Source organism: Lonchura striata, chromosome 5 (genome assembly GCF_046129695.1).
Source record: "Lonchura striata isolate bLonStr1 chromosome 5, bLonStr1.mat, whole genome shotgun sequence".
Taxonomy (NCBI): domain Eukaryota; kingdom Metazoa; phylum Chordata; class Aves; order Passeriformes; family Estrildidae; genus Lonchura; species Lonchura striata.
Window position 1 is genome coordinate 62216977 of NC_134607.1, and position 25824 is coordinate 62242800.

The following is a 25824-nucleotide window of genomic DNA, read 5'->3' on the forward strand; positions in this document are numbered from 1 at the left end:
GAATGGTGAATTCATTAATTAGTGGATAATTTGTCTTTTTAATTATTATTTGTGTGAGGTTACATTTGAATGGAAGTTCAATTTAGATGATGCCGAATTAAAAATTAATAGTATTTTGATATTGTTTATTTAGGACTTAAAACTACAAAAAATGCATTAAAAAGCTCCTCAAAACAAGCTTTAATGAAACTTAAGTTATTAAATGATAATATTATTTATCACTTGTCAATGGATTTTTTTTTCTTGCCATGTTCTTCAAATTTTTAAGCTGGGTAAATCTCACCACTTCACACCTCATCATTGATTTACAAACTGAAACTGGAAAATGAACTTTCCTTCTTTTTCAGCATGCTCTGGTTCTCCCAGCTTTGCTTCAGCTCAGCATTAAACTAAAGTAGTGAAGGTAAACTGAGATGAAACATATTCTTGTGCATTTTCACAAAACACAACTGTTGTCAAAAATCAGATCAACAGAACATGGTTTTAGTTTTTTAACCAATAAATCCTAGCTCTTCATGCTCTGATTGTTTTTAAACTGATGGGAAATCCTGCTCTGCTTAATTATATATATATATAAGATGTTAAGGGGCTATTAAAGAGTCAGAATATAAATTGAATTTTCTTTTAAAAGTAAAAATATTAAATTTACACTGAGCAATATACATCTTCTAAAATTAGTCTTTATCTTTACTGATCTGGTACAAAACAACAGGCACATGCTGTGCACATGTGTGTAAATAAACCCTGGCTATTTATGCTTCTATGGTATAATTTAAAACTTATTCTCTTCAATAGCTACTACATTCCTTAAATAGCAGCTTCTTCATTGGACTTGCCCAGTCAGCTAAAAACAGTTTAGGAATTTTGCCATAATGCCAATGAGCATTTAGCCTACCTTATCTCACAGAAAGCACTGGTAAGGGAATGTGGGATCTTGCTTTAAAGAAGATATAAGTTGGCTGATGGCACATGAAGGTACAGGAGCAGCCCCTAGACACAGAGAGCAAGGGAGGAGATCAGTTGTAGTGAAGGGAGGGGAAGAGAGTCACTTCTCTGTGGGAGGGTGGACAGTCATGCGGGATAGGACTGTAGGTAGGAAAAGCACAACCAAAGGGATACAGGTAAAAGCAATGGGAAGGGATAGCAATGGGACATGTATTTTGGGGGTTAGAAGAATAGAAGGTGATCCTGCAGTAGGCAGTGGCCTTCATCTGTGGAGTCAATTGGGTATGAGACAGTCTTGCAAAATGATTGATATGTTTGGATAAGAAAAATAGTTCTGTTCAGCATATGGATACCTCTGATATTTCACTTAAATTTGAGGCGACGGATGCAGATTTCCTTTTATGGTCATGGGAAGAAAACAGGCATTTGGGTTACAAATTTTTTTATGCATGTCTAAAATGATCATTTGTTTTGCATGCTGAAAATATTTTTCTGTTGAGTGCAAGAGAAGTCCAGTCAAATAACTCAGGTGCAGACACAATGCAGACATCTAAAGTTAAACAAAATGGATCTCATGTCCTGTTGGTAAGACTTCCAACTGAGCAGGGATTTATTCCAAACTCTATTTGCTCAAACTGTCCAATTCCTTGTATTATGACTTTGTTATTGAGGCTGAGCATGGATGAAGACTGATTCTTTTTCACTGACTGTTTAGCAGTCCCTCTCCTTACTCTCTGTGATCAATGTGGTTTTGTAGATCTGTGTCACACCTCTCACTCTTATGTTTTTCTAACTGAAGAATGTGGCATGGGTGAGTTGTGAATTTATACAGCAGTAAAGAGGTTCTTTCTTTGCTAGCAATTTCTTGTCCAACATGTTCCTATCATGTGCTCAATTTCTAAATGTTTTTTAAACGCTGACCAGCCTAGAGCTGGTATTTTTTTAGAATCAACCATCATACCCCAAGTTCTTGCTCCCAAGCAGTAAAAGTCAACTCAGAATAAACAACTTTGTCTGAAGATACAATTGGTTTCTCACAGAGGCATCACTTTACATTTGTCTACACTAAATTTCATCTGACATTTGATTGCCCAATTCATCTTGTCAATTCTTCTGCAACACTTCACAGTTGGATCTCATCTTACTATCTTTAATAACTTGGAACCACCAGCAAATCTTATCATCGATTACTGTCTTTTCTAGATCATTTATGAATATATTAACCAGCAGAGGTCTCAGAACAGATCCTTACAGAAACAAGTGCTAACATCCTTTATATGTAAGAATTTTTATTTGCTCCTTTTCTAGGTGTTCTATATTTCATCAAATATTTTTTACATGACAAGAACTTCTTTCTTAAGTCATTGCTCAGTTTCCTTTAAAAGAATTGGAAATCAGGTTAGATTAAACCAGTCAATTATTATTCCCATAGTTTTTTATTCTTTTAAGACCCTCTAAGACACTTTTAAGTCAGAACTTGCCCTTAATGAAGCAATGTTGAATTTTTAATCTAATAGTATTTATCCACAAGTCCACTAATATATCTTTTCTATGTAATTACACCACAGTCTTTTCCACAGTTATTTTGGTTTCAAACAGATTCTCTGCGGACACACTTGACCCTTTTCTCCTTGCTCCCAATAAAAGACTTTCATGTAAGAATGCCCCAATTTTTTACTAAAGTTAAGGTCTTTTTGAAGAATTAATCTGCCTTCTTCAGTGGACTTGTCTTTCCTGAGCTCTCCTTTACACTTTGGGCTCTTCAGGTTTCCTTTTTAAAATGTCACTGCAAATGCTGGCACTCCTCCACAATTTGTTTTTAAAAAAACCTCCATCCCTCTTGATTTTAAATGCCAGCTAACCTTTTTCCCCCTTAGGATTCACCTTTCCTTTTCAAATACCCTTTATTCACAATGAACATGGAGTATTTTTTTTCCATTACAGAATGATAATATTGCCCAAGTTGTAAAAAACCTCCAAGATCATTGAATTGAACAGTTAACCCAGCCAAGTTTTCACTAAACCATGTCCCTAAGTGCAAATCCACACACCTTTTTAACACTTTTAGGGATGGTGATTTTACCACCCCCCAGGGCAGCCTATTCTAATATCAGACCACTCTTTCAGTGAAGAAAACTTTCCCTAATATCCAACCTAAACTTCTCCTCATGCAACTTGAGGCCATTTCCTCTCATCCTGCCACTGATACCTGAGAGAAAAGCCCAACCTACACCTGGCTACAACCTGTAGTAGTATTGGAGAGCAATAAGGTCCACCCCAGCCTCCTTTTCTCCCGGCTGAACTCCCCCAGCTGTCTCAGCCTCTCCACATCAGACTGTGCTCCAGACCCTTCACCAGCTTCATTGCCCTTCTTTAGGCATGCAAACTAAATGTCTCAACAAGCATTTTCCTCCCCTTTTCTCTGTTGGGATTGTAATTCCTTATGATGCCTACCACAGTTGTGATGAGCAAAAGTCTTTATAGAATCATCCTCAAAGAAGCAAACATTTATCTTATTGCCTGATGATTATGTCTTCTCCCCTTACCAACCTTCTCCCCTCTTCCAGTTTGAATTCCTAATTTTAGAGGAGCATCCTTAGTGTTGGATGCTACTGATATTATCTAACAGGGAAAATGCATCACTTGTAATTTTTTTTTTACCTTTCCTATCTTCTGCGATATTTCTGAATTTCTTAATGCACAGCTCCGTCTCATTAGCTAGGACTTATGCCCCTTTCAAGATTAGATGGCTCCAACATGTCTGTGAAAGTGCTGCTGATTAATTTTTCTGTCTCTCTCCATTCCTGTTATTCAGCCTTCCATGTCTCATGGGCTTGAATTCTCTCTCTGAAGATTTTGTGTTGCTGATACAATTGCTGTGTGACTTTTCCCCATAGAGCAAGTACTCAGCATTTGGCATGTCAGAGGGTAAACTGAGAAGCTGTTTCCCTTTTGGCTGAGTTTCCCCTTCATTTCTTCTCCACCTAATGCAAAGGTGACTTCCAAAACAGTTCTATATGACCACATGACTTACCTCACCTCCCATTGTACTTCCTTAATATGAAAGCCACAAAGCATGAACAAACACTGCAACATAAATGCTGTAGTAAATGTATGAGTAAATACATGTTTATAAAGTAGCAAGAGGGAAAATAATTTATTTAGGTTTATGTACTTTATTTATTAACAGAATCCTATAAGCCCCTCTAGGGATGGGAAAAAATATTATCTTGCTTTTAGCTTAATTTTTAAACACATCCTCAAAGTCAACTTCTGGGAAAAAAAATTAAAAGGCCAACTTCTCATCTCATAAAGGTTCTTAAAATTCCAGGAAAATTCAGGATCACATAAGAGTTTTCCATATGTATTCCCCAAAAAGAAAGATTAAAAAAGTTCTAGTCAATCTCTGTGCAGAAAATAGAATGAAGCTGTTTTGTACGTCATTCTCTGAGACTGACATTTAACACAAATTCCTTCAGTGGTTCTTTCATCTTGTAACAACTAACAGAATACCAAAGGAAGATCAGACTATCCTGAAAACTGCATCATCACACTGCTATTCATAAGGCAGTCCATAGGGATATTAAAAAAAATACTACTAAATGTACAAGATGGTGCTGTTCAATACTGAAACTGCAGTGCCTCTATAACGTACAAACCCAAATAATCTGTGTAAGGTGGTATAAACAGTTCTACAGCAGAGTTCTAGGACTGGAGGCTCCTACAGACTGTAGGCTTGTCCCAAAGCAAGCACTAAACCCCAGAACTGTTGTTTTCTGTCTGAAAACTCAGTATTTCATGTGAGAGAGAGAATCACAAGTGAGACTCTGTGCTTCTGTTTACAAAATAACTGAAATTTCAAAAACACAGTTGTTCAGCAAGATTTGTTTCTTGGCATTCAGATCTTGGTTTTAATCTGACAGAACTCAAAGTAGAAGTCTAAGCCAATCTGAAATAAGGCCAAATATAAAAAACATGATGAGGCATATAATTTTTGAATGTTTAATGTGAAGTGAATAATTTTATTTTGTATGTGTATTATTTAGGAAGACAAAAAATCCACTTTTTTGTGCAGTATCAGATCTTGAAAATACTGCCCTGCTGTGTGTTTATTGGATGGATTTTGTTATTGCACATGATTTTTTCCTAGACTGGTTAATTTAAGAAAAATTATATGTTTTTCTACAAATGTTCATAAGCAAACTAAAGTAACTCTAAAAGGGTAACTCTAAATTTATTATGTAAGAATAATCTTAAAGTCAATACAAATGAGGGCTGCTGTTATGAAGTAACATAGATAGATCTGTTATATTTGAAACTGTACAGCTGGAATTGGAGTCTTGCTGTGAAATAGCTGCTGAAGGGAGCTACGAATAGAGAGGTTTATAGGGCATTCCAATTACTTCCTATGGAAGAGATTAAATCTACAACTCTGCTTTTACCTGGATACCTGAACAAGTCTCTCAAACAGCAGCAGCAGTGATATCCTTCCTCACTGCATATTTAAAGGTTGTTCCACACACTGGTTTTGCAGGGACAGGGACAAATGCATCAGTTCCATTTCCTCCTGACCAACCTCCCTAGCAGCTGCTTTGTGGGAATTCACAGAGTCACACACTGGCTGAGATTGGAAGGGTCCAAACCCCTGCTAGTAGGGCAGCCTAGACCCAGCTACGAGGATCTTGTCCAGACATTTTTTATCTCCACAACCACCTGTTCTACCTGAAGATTCTACCTGGGGTTTTCTACCTAGAGGTTTTTTTTTTTTTTACCATCTGAGATTATTCTTATTTGTTTTGTAAAACAAATTTTGTTTGTTTGTAAAAAAATATAATCCTTGAGATGTTAGCATGTATCCTGGGCTGCAACAAAAGCAGTGTGGGCAGAAGATCAAGAGGAGATTCTTTGCCTCTGCCCTGCTCTTATGAGATCCCACCTGGGGTACTGCACCCAACTCTGGAGTCCCCAGCATAGGAAGGACATGGACCTGCAGCAATGAGACCAGAGGAGGGCAGCAAGTTAACTTGAGTTCCTCCTTTATGAGAAGCCTGGAAAAGAGAAAGCTTCAGGGCAATCTATTTTTGGCCTTCAAGTGCCTAAAGGCAGCCTATAAGAAAAATGAAGAGGGACTTTTTACAAGAGTATGTAGTGATAGGACAAGGGGGAATGACCTCAAACTGGAAGACAGTTGGTTTAGATTAGATATTAGAAAAAAAATCATTACTCTGAGGATGTGGATACTCCATTCCTAGGAATTTTCAAGGCCAGATTGGATAGTGCTCTGAGCAACCTGGCCTAGTGGAAGGTGGGTTAGAACTAGATGGTCTTTCAGGTCTCTTCAAACCCAAACTACTCTATGATTTTATTATTCTGTGTCACAATTATGATGGGAATGGACATGAAACAGAGAAGGGATCCTGGTCATTACCCTTTGGTCCTACATTGATTACATGGTTGCAGACCAGAATTCCCTTAGATAGGCCTGAAGCAGATGTGCAACCCTGGGCATCTGTAGTATTCTGCCTTTAGCTCATCATCTATGGTTTGGTACATGCAGTGGCAATTGCCACCAGAAAAGAAGAGCAAAAGGTGAGCTGAGGACACCACTTAAGCACATGGGAATTAGGCAATGCCTGACAACGGATCCCCCTGAGGCATCCATTGTGGGCTTTCTGCAACAACCTGGTATCTGTAGCAAGAAGTGTCTGATTTTCAACCAGTATTCATGAACACTATTTTACTCTCCCTCTCTTCATTAAAATGCTTTACTATAGGCCAGGCCACAGAGGACTAATAAGCAATCAGGAGGCAGCTATACAATTTTGGTCTGCTGTCCTTTGGTAACTGGCAAAGTGTTTGTCCAAGAGATTCTCTGACACACTGACAGGCTTCCCTGCACATGTGTTAGCAGGGGAGGTTTACACAGAAAGACCTATTTTCTAAATGCATGCTGGTTGCCAAAGGCTCCGCTAAAAGAATGTTTGACTGAACAAATTTGGTTTAAAATGTGTGCGATTTATCAAAATTATAAACTGTGGGGGTGACTCGGCTGACTCTGTGTAGGCTCTATTTGATCTAGTTACTCCTGGCTCCCTTTGCAGTCAATAAAGAGAAACAGGCACTTTTAGATCATAACTCATCTACACTTAAAGTAGATGCCATTTATGCCCTAATTGAAAAAAGCCTGTAATTAGCTGTAGGGAGAGTTGAGTCTGACTGCTTTAAGTATAGGCATGGAAAGCCAGGTGACATGATTTCCACCCTGAGGCACTATTGTGCCAGCATGGCTCTTCCTTTAATTCAGTCACAAATATGAGATGCACAGTTCAACAGAGAAAATCTGTGATTGATACTCTTTCTATTAGTGGTACAAAGCTATAGATGTGAAGTGTGTCACTTGTTAAAGGAGGTCACTCAATGACTAACCAGCAAGAAACAAGTGTCAAGGACAGATCTGTAAGAGCAGAGTGAATATATATTTTGACAGAAACCATGCTGAGTAACGTGCATTACTTTTACATGACTGTCCACTCTTACACATCATTACTAGTAGAGCTGAATTTCCCTTACTTTGAGCTTTATTCTACTCTCACAGCACTCTTTCACATGTGTAGCTGCATGGTTTGCAATGAAGTTACCTCTGGTTTAGTCAGTGAACATGGCAGTGTCATTAATCTCCTATTGTAATTTGCTTCTGTTCAATCTATTTGTTCTTAGTTAAAAAAAGATTTCCTGTCAGTTCCTACAGTGCAGTTTTGTGCTGTGCTTTGCACAATTATTTCAGCATTATTATTTCCAACAGAACATTGTCACTCAGACTTCATTTCATTCCAGAAAATTTACATTACCCTTTTGATCTCCTAAATATCTTCTAATAATTAAAAAAAGCCTTTTTTGCTATTTTTTTGCTACTTTTGCTCTTGAATCTTTATCTTCATCTATTTTCCTTCTTTGCTGTTCTCCAGGCTGTGCTCTGCAGTGACATGACTGACTCAGCTGCCTTGGTACTATGAAGACTCGGATATTATGGTAATGAGCATGATAGGTACATTAGACTCCAAGAAGGACTTCAGGGTCATCACAGATAATTACCTTAACATGAGATGCCTGCAGTGCTGTGACTAAAAGGGATAATGTGAACTTCAGAATTACATTAAGGGGAAGTTACACCAAGCAGAGGTAGGAAAATAATCTGAAGTTTGTGTGTGTGTACGTCTTTGCCTGGAGCATTGCTTATGGGGCACAGCTGGAGGCAGATCATCAGCACTGCTCTGTTGGTGCTCTAGTAATTTGCAGGGAATCCATGTCCTTAGGTGTGCTGCAACTGTAAAGCAATCACACATTCATGATCAAGGTGTTTATCAGTTTGGAAGAATATTTTTCCTTAGCTTGGACAGGATAGTTTGGATGGTAGCTTGGATTTTTTTTTTAATTTGGCTTTTTGCAGTATGAGAAAAGGGATATATAAGTTGTATTTCTCCTTCTCAGTGTCTTGACTCTAACCAGCTTTCAGACTTATGGTACATTGCTCTGTTCTCCTCCCTGTGTTCACACTGACAAGACTGGGGGACTGAGACCTTACAGGCCTAGGTGGCCTCATTGTTTCTTTTATTTTTCATTGATCTATCCATGCTGGAGGCAGGTGTGCTCTGCATCATGTCCCATAGCCACCCATATGGTGGTTACCAGCACTCATACTTCCCTCTGTTTTCTCTGGAAGCAAACCTGTTGGGATGGCATCCTTTGCCTCTTGATAGATTGCCCATACAAGCAGACTGGGGAGAAGGATGGTGCAGCAGGGACTCAGTTTCTGGGGAAGATTTACATTTAGCTTGCTGCCCATAGTGTGTAAACTACATGAGTGACCCCTAGGAGAGGCTCCCTAAGAGCCTGACCTGTTTCTGTAAGAGTGTTACAAGAAAAATGATCTCCCCAAAAGAAAAAAATTCTTTACTTTTTGCCAGTAATGTATGTGCTCACCAAAAGGCCTAATATCATATCTGTAATTGTGAATACAGGCAGCACCAAAAGAAGCTTTGGAGTAAAGGAAAGCATGCTTGAATTTATGCTGCAGTGTTGGATGATTCATAGTCACCCAACAATATTCTAGTTAAAATTTTGACTGAAAGAAGTTTTGCACTATCACTGTCTTTTAAATGAAATTCTCACTATTTGTGCCTTTAGTACACAGAGGATGAATACAGTATTTGTTTTTTGCAGACCCATGAAATCAATCAAAAACTTCCACCCAAGTTTCTTGAGATTTCCAATCACACAGAGAAACAGGAGTGCTTCTAGCCTCTGAAGCGAAAGCTTTTGGAAATTATATGATATTTCTTTGAACTTATGTCTAAACTTCCTTAAAACTAATTTAATGACAGAGGGAAGTTTTTACATTCAGCTTGCAAGTAAGGGCTGGAGACGAAACCTGCCTAGTATGTGACCTCAAAGATTAACACTGTAACATTTTCATGGGATCACAGGCTAGGAAAAAACAGATAAATGTTCTAAATGGCATGTCAGACTAACACTAAGGACTTTAACAAATGAAACTTTCTTGTTAACAAACTGACATTATTGTATTTAAAGGTCAGCTGACAAAAGGGTATGACTCCCAGGCAATCTCAGGCTGCAAGCAGGACCTCCTTGGGGAGACACTGACCTTTTCCAAGGGAGGAGCAATCAAGGCTGATAAAAGTCAGTCATTTCCAAAAGAAATATAACAATAATTATGCACTGAACTAGGAGTGGACTTCTAATAGCTGCATGGTTATTCTAGGGCAGAAGAGACACTATGGAATTCACTGGTTCCTTTCTTCTGCATGTTTTCCATGGCGACTGTGTGCAGTGGGCTGATGGGTGCACTGATTGTATAGAATCAGCTTGGGGCAGTCCAGATGAGAAATGGCCTTGTCATGGACGCTGATAGAAAAGTTCTTTCCAGGTATTTTTGTAGCATTTTGGATTCTTCCATTTTGGGAGTTTTTGATTACATTTTCCCCATTGGTGACAATTGATTTTCTTAAAGTTTTCTTGACTTCAGTAAATTAAATGATTTCTGCATCAGCTGAGAAATGAGTCTTGTTGCTTGAAAGAATGTTAAGATGGAACTTGCCTTTGCAATCTCCATTTGGGCAGATCTCTTAATGAGTTTTAGCTGAGTGATTGCAGGCTCCTTGTGCCAAACAAATGGTGCCACAAAAAGTTGACACAGCTAAAGGCAGATTTACTGCACACCCACAGGACACTACCTTAGATCCACATTGCATGTTCCAACATTCCTGTACCCTGATGCACAGTGACCACAAATTCAGAGTAACTACATCTGATAAAAGGGTAATACAGAGCAGGATGCAAAAGAGGTTGATCATGTACACTGTTAATTAGTATAAACCTTCAGTGCAGAAGTGCATCCATGGTGCCAGTCTTGGGTCTTGTGTTTGTCAGAGTTGATATTTGCACAAATTGTCAGTGAATATGTCATGTAGCAAAGCTCATGACCAAGTTCATTCTAATTAATTAAAAATAAGATATGGAAGAATGCTGAAAAATGTTCTAGAACAAAGTTTTTAAAGTGTGAAATTATTTATATTTCCTCATTGCCTTTCTAGTAAGGAAGCTGATGTAGAACATTACAGAGCATACTGCATCATCGTTATGGAAAAATTCCAATCATTCTCAGGGTATGTACTCTAATTCAACTGTAAATTACTGGATTTGACAGTGGAATCACTTGTGGGAAATTTTGTAACCTGAGCTATGCAGGAATGAATAAATGTTCATAATAATCTTTTGCCTTCAAATTCATGAATCTATGTTCATTGCAGACTATTTTTTTCTCTGTCAGGGATGTATCTTAGAGTCTGTAATTCTGCAGGGGAAAGCAGCACTGCAGTGAGATTTTATGTTTTTTCTGCTTACTGAAGACCTACTGTTAGATGAAAACAAAGCTGAAATCCACTAAGATACCTATGAGAAAAAATAATTCCAGTGGTAGAAAAATGAGGGCCTCATGTTTAAAAGACCTTGTAATTTGACCACTTAAATTTTAATTAGGATGCATAGTGAGACACAATATCTTGAGAGGAGTTCTTACAGCAACCAGAAATTTGTCACCCATATCCTTTATGCTGCACAGAGTGGACACCTTCAGTTTCCTGCAGAGAACTCACAACTGGTGAGGTTCTGTTTTGTCTGATAAATGATACTGCCCATGTTTAGGGACTCTGGTTGAGACTGTTTTGGCATTTAGACTCATGGAACAACTTTGGTGACCAATGAGTGGATGGAGGTCACTATATTAATCTGGAGTCTCTGAGCAGCATTATCAGTCACTGGGAAGGCAGTGGCACCCTGGTGTCCTTACCTGAGCCAGACCTATCTCTTTGTTGGGATAGGACTTCTGAAAATTTTATTCCTGTGTTGTCAGCTGTATGTTTAAACCTATTTCCTGCCTGAGTCTGTGATTGTCCTGTTAGAAAACCTTGGCATTATCCATGAGTGATGTTTCCTGGCACCCTCTCTGCCCATCCACCACTGAACTCATCTCATCGAGGCTCTCCTTGCCAGCCCAAGCATATTCACTTCTTGCTGCTCTCATGCTATGTTAGAAATAGAGGCCATATCATCTGCCTTAGAGTCATTGACAGGGACTTCATACTTAGTTCAGGAGTCTGGTGCAAATTACTCAGAGCTCTGACCTAGCTATCAGTAATGCCATCAAACTCCTACCAAATTCAAAGGAACTGAAAGTGTTCAGCAGCTACTAAAAATTACAGCTCTTGATTTTTGAGGCAGGTTTACTTCCTAGTTCTCCTTCTCCTTTATTTTCCATTTTTACTATAATTAACTATGTCTTCTACCCAACCCCATTTCCCTAATTGTTGAACAGGACCCTTCCTCTATGGCATGCCTACTTTATGAGAGAGAGCTCCTTAATCCTTAAATTTTTGGTCTTGTTACTTTAAGATGGCTTTTCTATTAGAGTTTTTTGCTCTATTGTGCACCCTCTAGAACATTCAGGGGCTTCTGTTTGTGTTAATGGCAATATTAATCTGAAGATTATGTTGGACAGGGGGACTACTATGTGAGAAAAAAGATCTCCTTGTAAAAGCTGTCACAAGAGATTTTCTGGCTACATAGGATGAAGACATACATTGGTGCACTTAGCTCATTCCTGGGCTCTGTGGGGTTAGGTGGTCTGTCAGCCCATCTTTGCTAAAGAATAGAGTGCTGCCTCCAGCAAGCTGCATCTATTGTCAGCGTGGTTAAGCACAGAAGGTTTTAAATAAAGGTATCTGCAAAACCATTATTTGGGTTGCTTGCTGCGTAACATTGGTTGCATGACAATTCCCAATATCCAGATGGAGCTCTCACATTCACAAGAATTTCCACCTTTCTGGTGAGCAATGGAAAATCAATTTATTGTCATTCTTCCTCCTCTTGTATTTACCTAGTTAGAAATAAATGCCCCTAATATATGTTCCTGCAGCAGGTGTATCACGTCTCCATTTTTGCAGAATATCAGTGAATCACGATTCACTTACAAACCTGCATGATTTCAGGTGAGGCAGACTGAGGAGAGAACTTCAGGCAAAAATAAGTGCATAGGTCAGTGCCACTAAATTGAATGCAAGATTTGTGATTGATTTCAGTAAATACAGAAAATCACTCCTAGATTAATTTTTGAATTTTTTAACAGAATTGACTCAGGTCTCTCATTTTATACATTGCAGCTGTGTCAGTGCTGCTTCAAATGCCACAAATAATTTAAAATAAATAATATATATATATGTTGCTCAAAAAATCTGTGTGCCTCATATATGGTAACTTAGAGTTACTACTAATGTTGGTGTCTTCACAAGCCATGGCAACCTCCTAACGTGTATATATGCCCTCCTAGATTTAAAAGGGCAAAATAAGTCCATCATTCATGCACTTAAAAATACATAACATTTTAAGTTGTTGCTATTCCCCATATATCTCTCTAAAAGCTACAGAAGACAATAATTAAAGTTTATGCTTTTTTTTTTCTTGCTGTGAAGACAATTCTAATAAATTAAATCAGCAAGCTGTTCCTACATATTCAAAATGTTTACAGAAAGCTCAAACAATTTCCCTTAAGGGTCTAAAACTACTTCTCTTTTTGAGAACAAATTGGGGCACAATTCCAGAAAATGGAATTTTTCGACTTATAATTGTGAGCATTTAAAAATATGAATTATTCACTAAACAAGAGACCTTTAATGTTTAGCTAGAATTATTACTGTTATTTTCTTTAGAAATGTCTACTTTTTTTTCTTTAGCTGTTGAAAACATAAAGATATATGTCTAAAAAATATTTCCCTGGCATGGGAAAAGAGGTCTTGTCAGCTGAGTTCCTAATTGGCTTCATTTGTGCAACCAGAATATTTTGACAAGGGCATGTGTTCTTTCTGCTCTATTCTACTCTACCTCCACCATCATCATTCATGAATTCCTTAATCTGGAAATACCTAAGTGCTGAAATAAGAAAGAAAAGCTTGATTTTTTTTTTTCCCCTCCAAGTATTTCTTCTGCTAATTTGTTGAACTCAGAGATTAAATAGATAGATCCAGAATAGCTGGGAACAGTTCAGTGGCCACAATTTAAGCATATAAAATTCAAATATAATTTCTGGTACTTTGAGACTTTGGAGACCTCCTACACTGAAAACATGATTCCATCAAGTCATTGGTAACAGAATGCAAATAAGTATCTTACTTTATTATCCATTTGTGCTGTTAGATTTGAATGAAACTGTTTGCTGAAGAATGGGTCCATGTGGATGAGAATCCTGCCCTGATTCAAGTTCTGTTCTTATCAGATTCTTTGAAGTAAGGAGATGTATCAGCAACCATTCTTCTTTCTGGTTAGCCACTATTAGAGAGAGTGATAGATCTTGTCTTGTTCAGCAAAATACCTTAGCTGTTCCCAAGTCTGAGACAGAAGTTGTCCATAAAGGTAGGGCTCTACTCTCACCCTAAATTTGATTAAGTTGCCACAGATCTCTTTTTTTAATAACTAAGTCTTTAATTACTTCAGTTATTGGGCTGCAGTTGAATGATTTTGGTTATTATAACATGCAGTGGTTCCCTGCAAGGTTGTATTGGCTTTACAATTTGAGCAAGGGCAGGTGCAGGATTGCTTTAGATTACTTGAGGTTAGGAAGACACTGATTTGCATAGCTTCAGGGCTGTTGGAATCCTTTGGGAAGTGAAAGTAATTTTCTTTTATTTACTCTCATTTCTACAGTTCCTTCTGTCACTTATTCTCACGGGGTCAGCCTTTCCCTTTTCTACTGTTTAGGTCAGGCTATTGCACCAGAACTACAAAGATAGATTTCACCTATGCTTGTGGAAGGATAACATCAATATTTTGTGAATTCAAAATTTTGCCTCTTCTTTCAGAAAACAGCCAAAAAAAATCTTCTGTTTTGTCAGGAGAAGAAAAATTAAATTCTATTTTTATTATCTATCAGAATTTTTGGTATATTCCATTACCTTTTTTACCTTCCCCTATTTATTTTTCCTCGCTGCTGCCACTGTTTCTGCATCTGTACCCATATTTAGTATTTCTGATACTTAGGTAACAAGACAGCAAGATTACAAAGCATTACTATTTTTCTTAGGCATTGGTGGTTTTATAATCTGAATTTCCTAAAGTTCCTCTGTATTCTGTTACCAATTATCTGAGAATTCTGTCTGTTTCTCACATACCTTTTAAAAATCTAGCTATTCCTCATGATGCTGTTACTTTTCTCAGCTTCTCACCCTGTTATTTGTTAAACCAAATATTTTTCTTGTGTCTTGCTGCCCTGTGCAAGGTGTGCTGGGCTGCAGGGTGGTCTTTCCCCACTTCCAGCCCCAACACAACCCTCTAGAGGCCAAACAGCAGGAGCAGAGTGGGGCATTTCCACTGCTCAACAGCCCTGTCAGAGCACCTGCCTGCTCCTCTGCTCTGCTCCTGTGGGTGGAACACCCACCAGTTGGGTATTGCTCACTTTGTTTGAAAATATTCTTATTTGTGTGCCCTAAATGTGGTAAATGAGGGTGATGAGATTAGTTAAAAAAGGACACTCCTGATTTGAATTAAATGCTAATGCAGGCACACCGGCATTGTATTAACAAATCATCTTATTACTCATCCCTGCACCTGGCCTTTCTTAAATAGGGGCAACAGGAATATAGAATTTCAGTTGATGCCTTGCACCATCAGGGTTTATTACTTTTCCCCAAGACAATATATACATCCCATGGGACCACTCTAGTAGTTGGAAAACAGTGTTCCCAGGACTGGTTGGACTGGCCAGACCTTCTTCCCTTCAGAAATGAGCCTAATCATGCAGAACCCAGCACTCACAAAAGTGTTAATATTAAAGGTGGAGAGGGGAGGTAGCACAGATGTTTGTGTTGTTCTGCAAAAGGAAGCTGTACTAACAGTGATAAAATTAGAATACTGGAGTAAGTGCCAGGAGGAACTAGGAGCAACCTTACCAGTGATTAAACTGGGATGCTTAGGCTGGAGCTTATCAAAATGACATGTGTAATAATCAGAACAGATATGTGTCAGAAACCTTGGCTGGTGGCAAGGGCATGGGAGAGCTCTGTAGCCAAGTTGCTGCTGTGTAATACTGTGCCATATCAGGTCTCTTGCATTCAGCAGGAGCCAATCCCCATTAGTGACTGGATGACAGCTGGATGTAACCCAACCTCTGGACACAGCCATCTGGCCAGTTGTTCACCCAGTAAAAAGTACACCCACCCATGACCAGCCAGTTTCTCCAGGAGAATGCTGTGGAAATTGGTGTACAAGGTGATCTGCTCCATGGCCTTCCTTGGCACTGAGGTCAGTATGACAGGTTCCCTCTATCCTCCTTCTGGCTGTTCTTGGAGGTGACATTACAGAATTCACAGAATCACAAGGTTGGAAGAGACTTTAAAGATCATCGAGTCCAACCCCTGCCCTAACACCTCAACTAAGACACTGAGTGCCACATCCAGATCTTTTTTTAAACACATCCAGGGATGGTGACTCCACCTAGTACTCCTATTCCAGTACTTTATCACTCTTCAAGTGAAAAACCTTTTCCTAATATCCAACTGGTATTTCCCTTGACACAGCTTGAGACTGTGCCCTCTGTTTCTGTCAGTGCTGCCTGGAGAAAGAGACCAACCTGATTACAGCCACCCTTCAGGATGTTGTAGAGAGTGATAAGGTCACCTCTGAGTCTCTGAATTTCCTTTTATTCTGGCTAAACTGCCCCATGTTTGTTAACTTCCATTTACCTGGGATGTCTTTGGTTAACCAGGAGTGTTGGTAAATGATTAAAAATGGCTTGATGAGCTCTTTCATCAGCTGCCTTGTTACTGTCAGGTGCATCTTGCCTGGGCCCATGGACTTGTGGATGTGTAATTAGCATAGCATGCAAATAACTATTTCCTCCTGGACTGTGTGGGCTCTACTCACCTCCCCATCACTAACAGGTTACCCTGAGGAAGAGGGGAGTGGGGAGACCCAGTTTTTGTCATCCACAAAGCTGGTTCTCTTTGTCCCATTCTCTACAATTCTAATCTGCAAAGTTATCTTTAGTGTCTCCATGTATATTGTGCTGTACATTGTATTTCATCCTTTTTCTATTGTGCACAAGCCATGGCTGTCTTGCTCTTTCCTGGTTCTATCCCAGTCCCTCTGTGTGTTGATTGTGCCCTATTTAGCAGCATAACACTACCCTTAGTGCTTAGGCTGTCAAAAACATTTTAAAAATCAATGGTAGAGAATGGCAAACTCTATCCAGATTGGTATTTTTCCCTCCAGCATGGCCAGGTGTCATTTTCCATAAGTCATTTCCTTTTCCCATCAGAATTTACTTACTAATTCCCACTCAGTTAGGCTTTACCAACTGTTTTCCATAAAGCACCATATTTAAAAATCAGATAGAAAATGCCTACTATATTTAAATTTTGCTCTAAAAATAATTTCTAACTGAGAACTCAGGCAAGCCTTTGACAATCTGTTGTTTGGATAAATCATAAATCCTGTTTATGATTTATCTGTGTCTTTTCAACATTGTTTTTTATGCCAAAAATTTATTCTTAAGTCTTACATAATTTTAAGGTTTGACAAAAGTGATTTTGTAGTTATTGATGTCTCTTTTTGTACAAGTTTTTTATTTTCAATATTTTAAAAGATACCTTTATTGTATTTCTATTTTATAAAAAATATTTTATACTCTATCATGGATGTTGCCCTATTATTTATTTATTTAATGTGCAGTAGAAATTGCCCTGTCCTCCTAAAACTTTAAATAAACCTTATTGCTTTACCTCAGATGATAAATTCACCATCCTGTATTTACTTGGATTTTCAACTACTTTTTCAGCATTTATTTGACACATCTATCCTAGTTCAATATTATTAAAAAAAACGTCTTTTTCTTATATTGCACCTTATTTTTCTCTTCTTCTGTGTCTTTATATGGATAAAAACCATTCGGGTTTTTTAATTTGTTCTTATTTCCAGGATTTCTCTCAGCATTTCTTTTGGCAAGTTTCACTTCATTGCAGTATCACTTTATTTCTAATACCTTAATATAGAATCAGAAGCTATAAGGGCCCTGAGAGGTCATGTAGCTCATTTGCCTGTCCTGAACCAGGACTACTGCAACATGGCTGTCTAACCTGCTCTTAGACATGTCCAGGAACACAGATTATCCTCCCTACTAAAGTTCAGCATTTCACTATCTTTTCTAGCAAAACAATTCCTGCTGTTTAATTTTAATGGTTCTTGAATTTAAGCTGATTACTGCTTTTCTTTTTCACCAATAACATGAATAACATATTGTTTCCTTTCTCTCTGCAACAACCTCCTGCAATTTTGAGTAATTATGGAGCTGCCACTCAGCTGCCTCTTCCTCTGGCCAGCCAGTCCCACTTTGCTCCTCACAGTGAACCTGTGTGCATGACTGAGGTTTGTCTCGTTACTCTTCTCCAAACTCTGTCCAACTGGTCCTTACCATACTTGAGCCCAAGAGTGTCCATCAGCTGAGTCTTCCAGGATGTTGATTCAAGTATTTTGGAAAATGTGTTACTGCATGGATGAGACTTGGATGGTATCTGTATTCTTTTTTTTTTTTGCATTAGGAAAGTTTGATTGATTCAGGTTCAGTATGTAAACCTCTCTAAGGGATACACCACTGCAGAACCACTCCCTAATCTGTTGTCCCCTTCCTATGTTTGTAGCTGATTTTCCCTGCTCTATAATCAGTATCTTGATCTGGTTCCTGTTTCACAAACAGCCTTATGCTTCTTCAGATGATCTCATGAATTATCAAGATTGTTTGAACTCCAGGTGAATGTACTTACAGTTTCATCCAGGATGATGTCACTAGCAAATGTGAGAAACACGCTGAATTCCATCATTCAAATAATTCTTGAAAATATCAATTAGTTTCCATCCACAGCATACTTTTTCAGAACCTCAACAAATCCTTTAATTTTCGCAATAAACCTTTGATAACTACTCTGTCAATCTTTATTTCAATAAATTTTTTTTATATTTTTGTAGGTTCTATTAGATGTGGAATTCTTTCCTACAGCATTCACTTAGTCTTTGCATGATTGACTTCAGGCATTCCAGGCTGAATGATTAGAACACCTTGTCTCTAACTTTTTGTTTTGTTTTGTTTTGTTTTATTTTGGGTTTTTTTATTTTTTAATTTATTTGAATTTGACATTAAACCCTCTTTTTAAAATGGAACTACAATTGCTTATGCTTCTGGTGTTCCACTGGAGAATTAGGCAAGAGTAGTTTTTTGCACACCATCACAGAATCCATTAATTCTAATAGAGAGAAAAGTCAGTCCTGGGTAACCCCAAAGAAAGGGTAAACACCAGTTTAAAGACAAGAGCACACAGCAATAGAAGGCAAAGCATATGTACCATTTATTGCCTTACACACGTTGATGCAAATTGATTATTCTTATGTGTGCAAACCTATATTTGCAAAAATTATTTGCTGTAATTATTTCTTGCATTTTTAATGTATCTAACATGATTTCTAGAAAATGTCATGATGAATGGAAAATATAATTTCTTTTACCATCTTTTTTTGAAGACTATGGTCAACTATTTCTAGCCTACTTCCTTTTGCCTTGCCTGATGTATTTTGAGTGAGTGCCTTTCAGCTATAGGCTCATTTGTGTAGCAGATTTTTTAGAGGGAAATTTAGTGTGACATTAAAGCACACCATGGTAGCAGAATTATCAAGGTCTCAGGTGACCTCAAGCAAAGCCAAGCCAAGCCAAGTTTAGGTGTGGCACTAATGTCCCTGTCTGGACTTTTGCAATCCTTTTGTGAATCTGAGATCTGGGTTTCACCCAGTCTTTTAAGGACTTTTTCTAAAGCACTTTCCTGAATCAAATCCCTTCATATATTGCAAGGAATTTCTATTTGCAGCCGTTCTGCCAGATGCAATAAGCTTTATAGCTATGCTTCAGTAAACACCTGCACTCCACAGAAGGTTGTTTTGATTCTTAAGGCAGATGCACTTTTTTTTCCCCCTCCATTTTTTCCATTTCTTGTTACAGTGCAGCAGATTTTCACTTAATCGAGGTGATGTAAAAATTTAGTATCAATTAACTTATCTCTTATATCACTACAGCAGGATTTGCAGTTACTCAAGGTTGACCATATGACCAGCTCTGAATTAGTTTGCTGTAACACTGTATTATAATTTTACATGACACCTAATTGGAAGTATTTTTGCATGCATATTTAGAATGGATTCCTCTGCATTTCTCTTATGACACTTATAAAAATTATGATCTTAAGATTTATTGATTCCTCTCTGCTATTAATTCTATCTTTCTGAACTCAGGTGAATTCACAGGCTGATAGTTAAACACTTCATGGTTTTGAACTTAGCAGATTTGTCTACTGAATTATACCACTTATACATTTCCAGAATATTTTATTCAAATTTTTCTCAGCATTTAAATAGTTTTGTTAGTATTTTTCAAGCTGAAGTGAAAAAAATGCATCAGTTCTTCTTGGCCCATTTATCTTTTGTTATATTGTCATTTTTATAATAATTATTTTTGTCAGTAAAAATGTCAGTAAAAACTGCCATTTCATTCCTAGGGTCCTTTTGACTCTTCTTCCATCATATATTTTAAATTTTTTCACTTTTTTTCAGCAAATGCTGAAAATCTTGGTGTTTAACCAACGAAGATTAGGAGGGTTATTTATTTTAAGCCAAACACAAGTAATTGTTTCTGGAGAAAGAAGGAAGTAATGTTTTCCAGAAAAAAAAAAACAACAGCAAAACAACCAAACCTAAAAGATAGTAATTTTATGAATTTTTGCCTTTCTTTAGTCCACATGTTTATTTTAATTTCTCTTAGCATGTTTTTGGGCTACACTCCCAGATATGTAAATTGTACGTACAGATTACATAATAATGACCGTGTAGCCTGATTTCTTCCATAACACATGAGGCATGAAATTTCTTGTAGGAATTCTTACCAGAGGCCCAGCAGCCTGAGCTTGAAAGGCACTATTCATCCATCTGTCAAACAATTGGTTTGATCAGTACAATAGATTTTCTTCAGGGGACAAAGTGTTTAAAGGCAATTTGACCCCAATACACATCTCAGACTTTGAAAAGATCATCCTTCTACTCATCCACCCTATAAGATGGCAGGTAACATTTCTTTAGTCTCAGTCATAGTGAAGATGCTGGCATATAAAAGCATATATTAAAGGCATACAAAGTTTTCCCTGGAGGCTGTATATTGTTTTGTCCTTAAAGTTTTTTGGGATTTCAAATGCCATCATGCAGAATGAAAAGAGTGAATTACATTGCCTGATTAAAGTGATAGATGATGCTAGCTCAAAACAGTCAATATACAGCAAATGGTGGTATAAACCCTGAAGGAAAAGACTTTCTTCTTTAGAATCTAATGGATTTCACTTCTGTGATATCTATTAAATACGAAAATCCATCAGATATTCAGAAATCTAATTTTAAAAAGGCATCTTATTTACTTTTTTTCTCCTGTCTTAAATTTGTAATGCTATAAAAAATCCACCTAAAATTATTAAATAGAATAATGTCCTTTATGGGTGGGATAAACTGACTTCTCTTTGGGCAATAGAACTGGCTTTCTTTGTCTGGGTGGATGGTAGCTTTCTCCACTTGCATACTTGAGCAGAAGTCCAAGCCCCAGCACTGATTAATATACTTCCTGCAGTATCTTTTTTCTTCCCTGAACTCTGGCTGCCTTGTAAATGTTGCTTTTGTGGAAGAAAATGTCTCTGACCTGAGAGTGCTTTGCATTTAGTTTATGTCCACCTCAGAGGCTTTTTAATGCTGAATTGACTATAATATTTTAATGCACTGGTGACAGAACAGTGTTTCTGCTCTACTGTTAACTTGAATCTCTCATATATTTTTAAGAAACAGAGGATCCCGTGTATAATAACAGTAAATTATTATGCATTATCTCTCCATTGGCCTCTCTGTTGGAAAGTGAGGGAAAGTCTTCCTTTGACACAAGGAAGTCTCAGGAGCTTATTCTGGACAGAACTAATTCAGTCTAATAATGCAAATACTCCCATCCTCTTCCCCTTAATTTAATTATTAATAAATCATATAATTTTTAGGATCCAACTCTGTAAATTCAAAGAGCCTCTATCTTCAGAGTGATTTAGAAGTTTCCATTCACAATAAAAATTCCAAAGGAGCAGTGATCTACAAATCAGCGGTTTGTCAAAACCTTCAGCTCGTGAGTGATATTATCCACAGCAATTCTGTGAATTTTCCTCCATCAAATCTCTTTCTTTATTTTGAGAACTCAGTAGACATGAGCAATATTACTGCTCACCAACAGGCTGACTTTTCTAACCCACTCTGAATTTAAATCTCTCCTATTTCTTTTAAGACATTAATGAGATTAGGAGCAATAGACAATCATAGACACAAGCTCCTGCTGGCAGGATGCAGGTACCATATTTGTAAGGAATGGCCAGGGCTGGCCCCTGCTGTGGAGGGTAGGTTGACATGCTTGTTAAGACAATGTAAGCAGTTACAGGCAAAGCTTTTAATTTGGTTTGGGTCTTTTTCTTTTTTATTTTTTCTTATCATCTTGCAGGATGTAGTGTGCAATGGGCTTTTCAAGTTTTTATTTGCATGATGCCATGTGTTAATAAAGGATGAGGTAGTTCAAGGTGTGTGTGTGTTATGGAAGGGCTTGACCTTGTCACTAAAATAAACAATGTCTTGATGTCAGATATGTCCAATTTTAAGGACCTTTAATAAATATTACAAAAGCTGCAATTATTACAATATTACATGTCACAATACTTCAAAGAGTTACAAAAATGATGAGAAATTTGCATTATTGGTGAAGAGGATACTGATAGACAGATCCTTTATCTCCATGCCAAAAGAGAAACAAAATCTTTTCTATGCATTGCACTCTAATATGTCACCTGTTCTGCAGGTCACCTGTGCGCCAAAACATTTTCATATGATAAGGCCAGCAATGGACATGTCAAGAGAAACCTTACAAACACATGACATGATGTTATTTTTTGTAATTGAACACTTTTATTCTGACCATCTGGAAACACTCCACTTCTTTCCATATTTCGACATTAGATAAACTTTCATTTCCCAAGCATTATTAAAAGGAATGTGAGACAAAAAATAGTCTCACCATTACTAATGATAGCATTTGCTAAGGATAGCCATTATTATCCAGAGCAGTAATTAAACTATTAAACCAAACCAATAAAGGAATTAGTTCTTTTTGGTCTAAGAAATATACAAAGGGAAAAGTCATTGTGACTTATCAAAGAAGAGAGTAAGTTATTTTTTTACATGGCTAGAGTAAATAGGAAATTGAATTAACTTTTGGCATTGAATAATCTAAATGAAATATTAGGAAACACTTTCTAATCACTGTGAAAATTATTTATTTAGGGTAGGTAATATCTATGTAAGAGAAGAAAGCTCAAAACCTATTTATAGGGTCTTACAAACATCAAAAAAGGACTCATCCATGAGGACCACAAGGTACTGGATGAGATCATCTCTAGTGGCTCCTTTAACATTTTTGGCCTAAACCTTCAGTTCAAGATTATTCCTTAGAAGATTATTTTCTTCATCTTGAGTCTAGCAGCTGTGATTGGTGAGGAAACTGTACGCCAGTGAATTGTTTAAGAAATTTCCTTTTATCTGTGTTGGCTATTAAAATTTGTATGCACTCAGTATGCTCCTAGCTGTCAAACATGAGGGAACTAGTTGTATTATTTCTATTTTACTTTCTGTTTCAACAACTTGAAGGCCAAAAGCCTCAGGCTGTTGCTGACAGCAGATTTTTAATGAGAAGTGAGTACTACACTGTGGAGAACACTATTTAAGGGCACAGAGCTCGCTGTTCACAAGCCATCAGTAAAATCTGCTATTTCACAATCTTCCTTTCACCTTGCTTATTTGTACTCCTCTTTTTGATCCATGTAAGAATGACAGTATTTACATACAGAAATTATTTTTCTACCATCCTTTCTCTCCACCTCTGCTTTTAAATATATGAGTTCCACAATTTCATTTTTGTTCTGATGTTTTGAGACTGATAACTCAGGAGAATTTCACTATTAGATGTTTTTTTCTCTTCATGAAAATATGTATCTATAGTTCAAAATTTGTGAGCAAGATACCCAGCAAAAGGCAAAATAAAACAGTAATCTGTCTCAATCATTCTAGCAAAGTTTGGTTAATTAATACTGACAGAAAAATATGTCTAAAAATAGATGTATTTTTTTGTATCACTGTATGCTAATAAGCTATAATGAAAGCACGAGAATCTGAAGTATTCTTCAAAAATCAATGTGATAGGAAGCATTTGCCAGGAGAGGTTTCACAAAAAAATCCAAGTGATATGTACTGTTGTCTCATAAAGTGGTTCATATTTTAGTGTAGCAATGTAGTGCAACATCAGTCACAGAAAATATCCCCTTCTAAATTCCAAAACATTAGACCATTGAATCAAGAACTATTTTATTATTTGTATACAGTTTACTGCACATGCAAGCCGCAATGAAGATAGCAGGAGGTTTTGTTGCAATTTATTGTTACAGAATTTATGTGGATTTATATTATACAGAGAGCAGAAAGACACAGGTTTTCTGGGGTTTGTTTGTTTGTTTTTTCTTCTGACATTGGTTTTTGTAAGTTTTGATACTTGGCTATAATAATTTATTATTATTTTGAGATTATATCAACTAATATCTCAATCCCCCATATTATTTTACACAAAACTTCAAAAATAGCTGTAGCTTTATGAAGCTTTTCCATTTGCAAAGTTGGAGGCACAGAGGAGTATTCACACAGTTGAAAAGAAGACACCCATCTAAACACATACATACATTTATTTATTTAGAGAAATAAACACTTTAGTAGTAAGCCCTTGAGGCTGCTATGCAGTGACTGCAGAGTCATTGCACAGTACATCAGGTCTCTTGTACATTGTGACTTGTAGCAGAGGATTAGGGAGTTAGATGTTTTCCAAAAATCACCTTTTGTTTCCAACACTACACATGAGACCTGGATATGTGTGGATTTCCAGATACATGGTCACCCTTGATTAAATATCTGACCCCCAAGCACCTCAGTCCCTGGTGATATTTATTCAGAAATGTCCTAACATTTACCAAGAATAAGGGAGGCCTGTGGCTGAAAATGTGAACCTCTAAATCCACTTGGAACCAGGAAAAGTCTGCTTAGTAACTAGATAACTATTCTGTAATTCCTGCTGTCCCATGGGATCATAGCAACTAATGTGGTACTGAGTTATGTTCCCCCACTATAGCCAAATGATCTGTTGAACAGCATCAGCAGAAAGAGTGGGGAATGCTCCCACCCACCCCCTAACTGCAGACCCTGGTACCCCACTTTAAAAACAGCAGCCTAGAGGCAAATGCCTCCTGCAGGTCTGTTTTGAAGAGATGCAGCTGGAGTTAAAATTTTAGAGAAATAAAGTGTTTGTGGTACCCTTGGGCTTTCAGTCCTGCTCCCAGCTGAGTGGAAGGTTGGTGTATGGCTTTTGGCACTGATGTGACCCTGGAGATACATAAAAGCAGAAATTGGGTGTCTGGGAATCCTCAGAGTAAGATGTCCATGTACATGTTGACTTTAGCACTCCTATAATGGATGGTCAATACCAATGATTTCCTTCAATGAGAATGTTTGATTTATTCATTTGCATCCTGCCCAGCTTTGAGTAATTTGTCTCATTGAGGAACTCAAGATCTTGCATGATCTCTTATATATACAGTGTGAAAATGCATATATGTTATCAGACTGGCCTGCATGAGCAAATGGTGCAATCATCTTTGCTGGTTCTGTGATAACAATGTCCCCCACTGAGGGAGTAATTTTTTAAAGAAATAACTTTCTGCTCATATTGTCAGTTTAGAAACTGAATCCCAGTACAACTTAATGTCAGATAAAAAGTAGAGGATTGTCTCAAAAAATCCTGTACTGAAAAAAACACCAATCTTACATTCACCTCAAATCTTCCTGTCAACTCTCTCATTTAACTTTATGTTCACTCTTAACTTTTCATTTATTTCATATTCTGAATGTCACAGTGAATATTGTCCTTGTCTTCTCTTCCTCCATTTTCCTTTAGTTTAGAAGTATTTTCAGCTGTTGCTTATTTAGGCTATTAGAAATGTCCTGTTAGAGATTTAAAACCACCAGCTGCCAGATCAATAGTTGAGCTGTGTGCTGTGATACCAGTTTTTTCCCCTTCTCCAGATAACTTGCCTTCTCATAAGATATGCATCTTATGGCTAA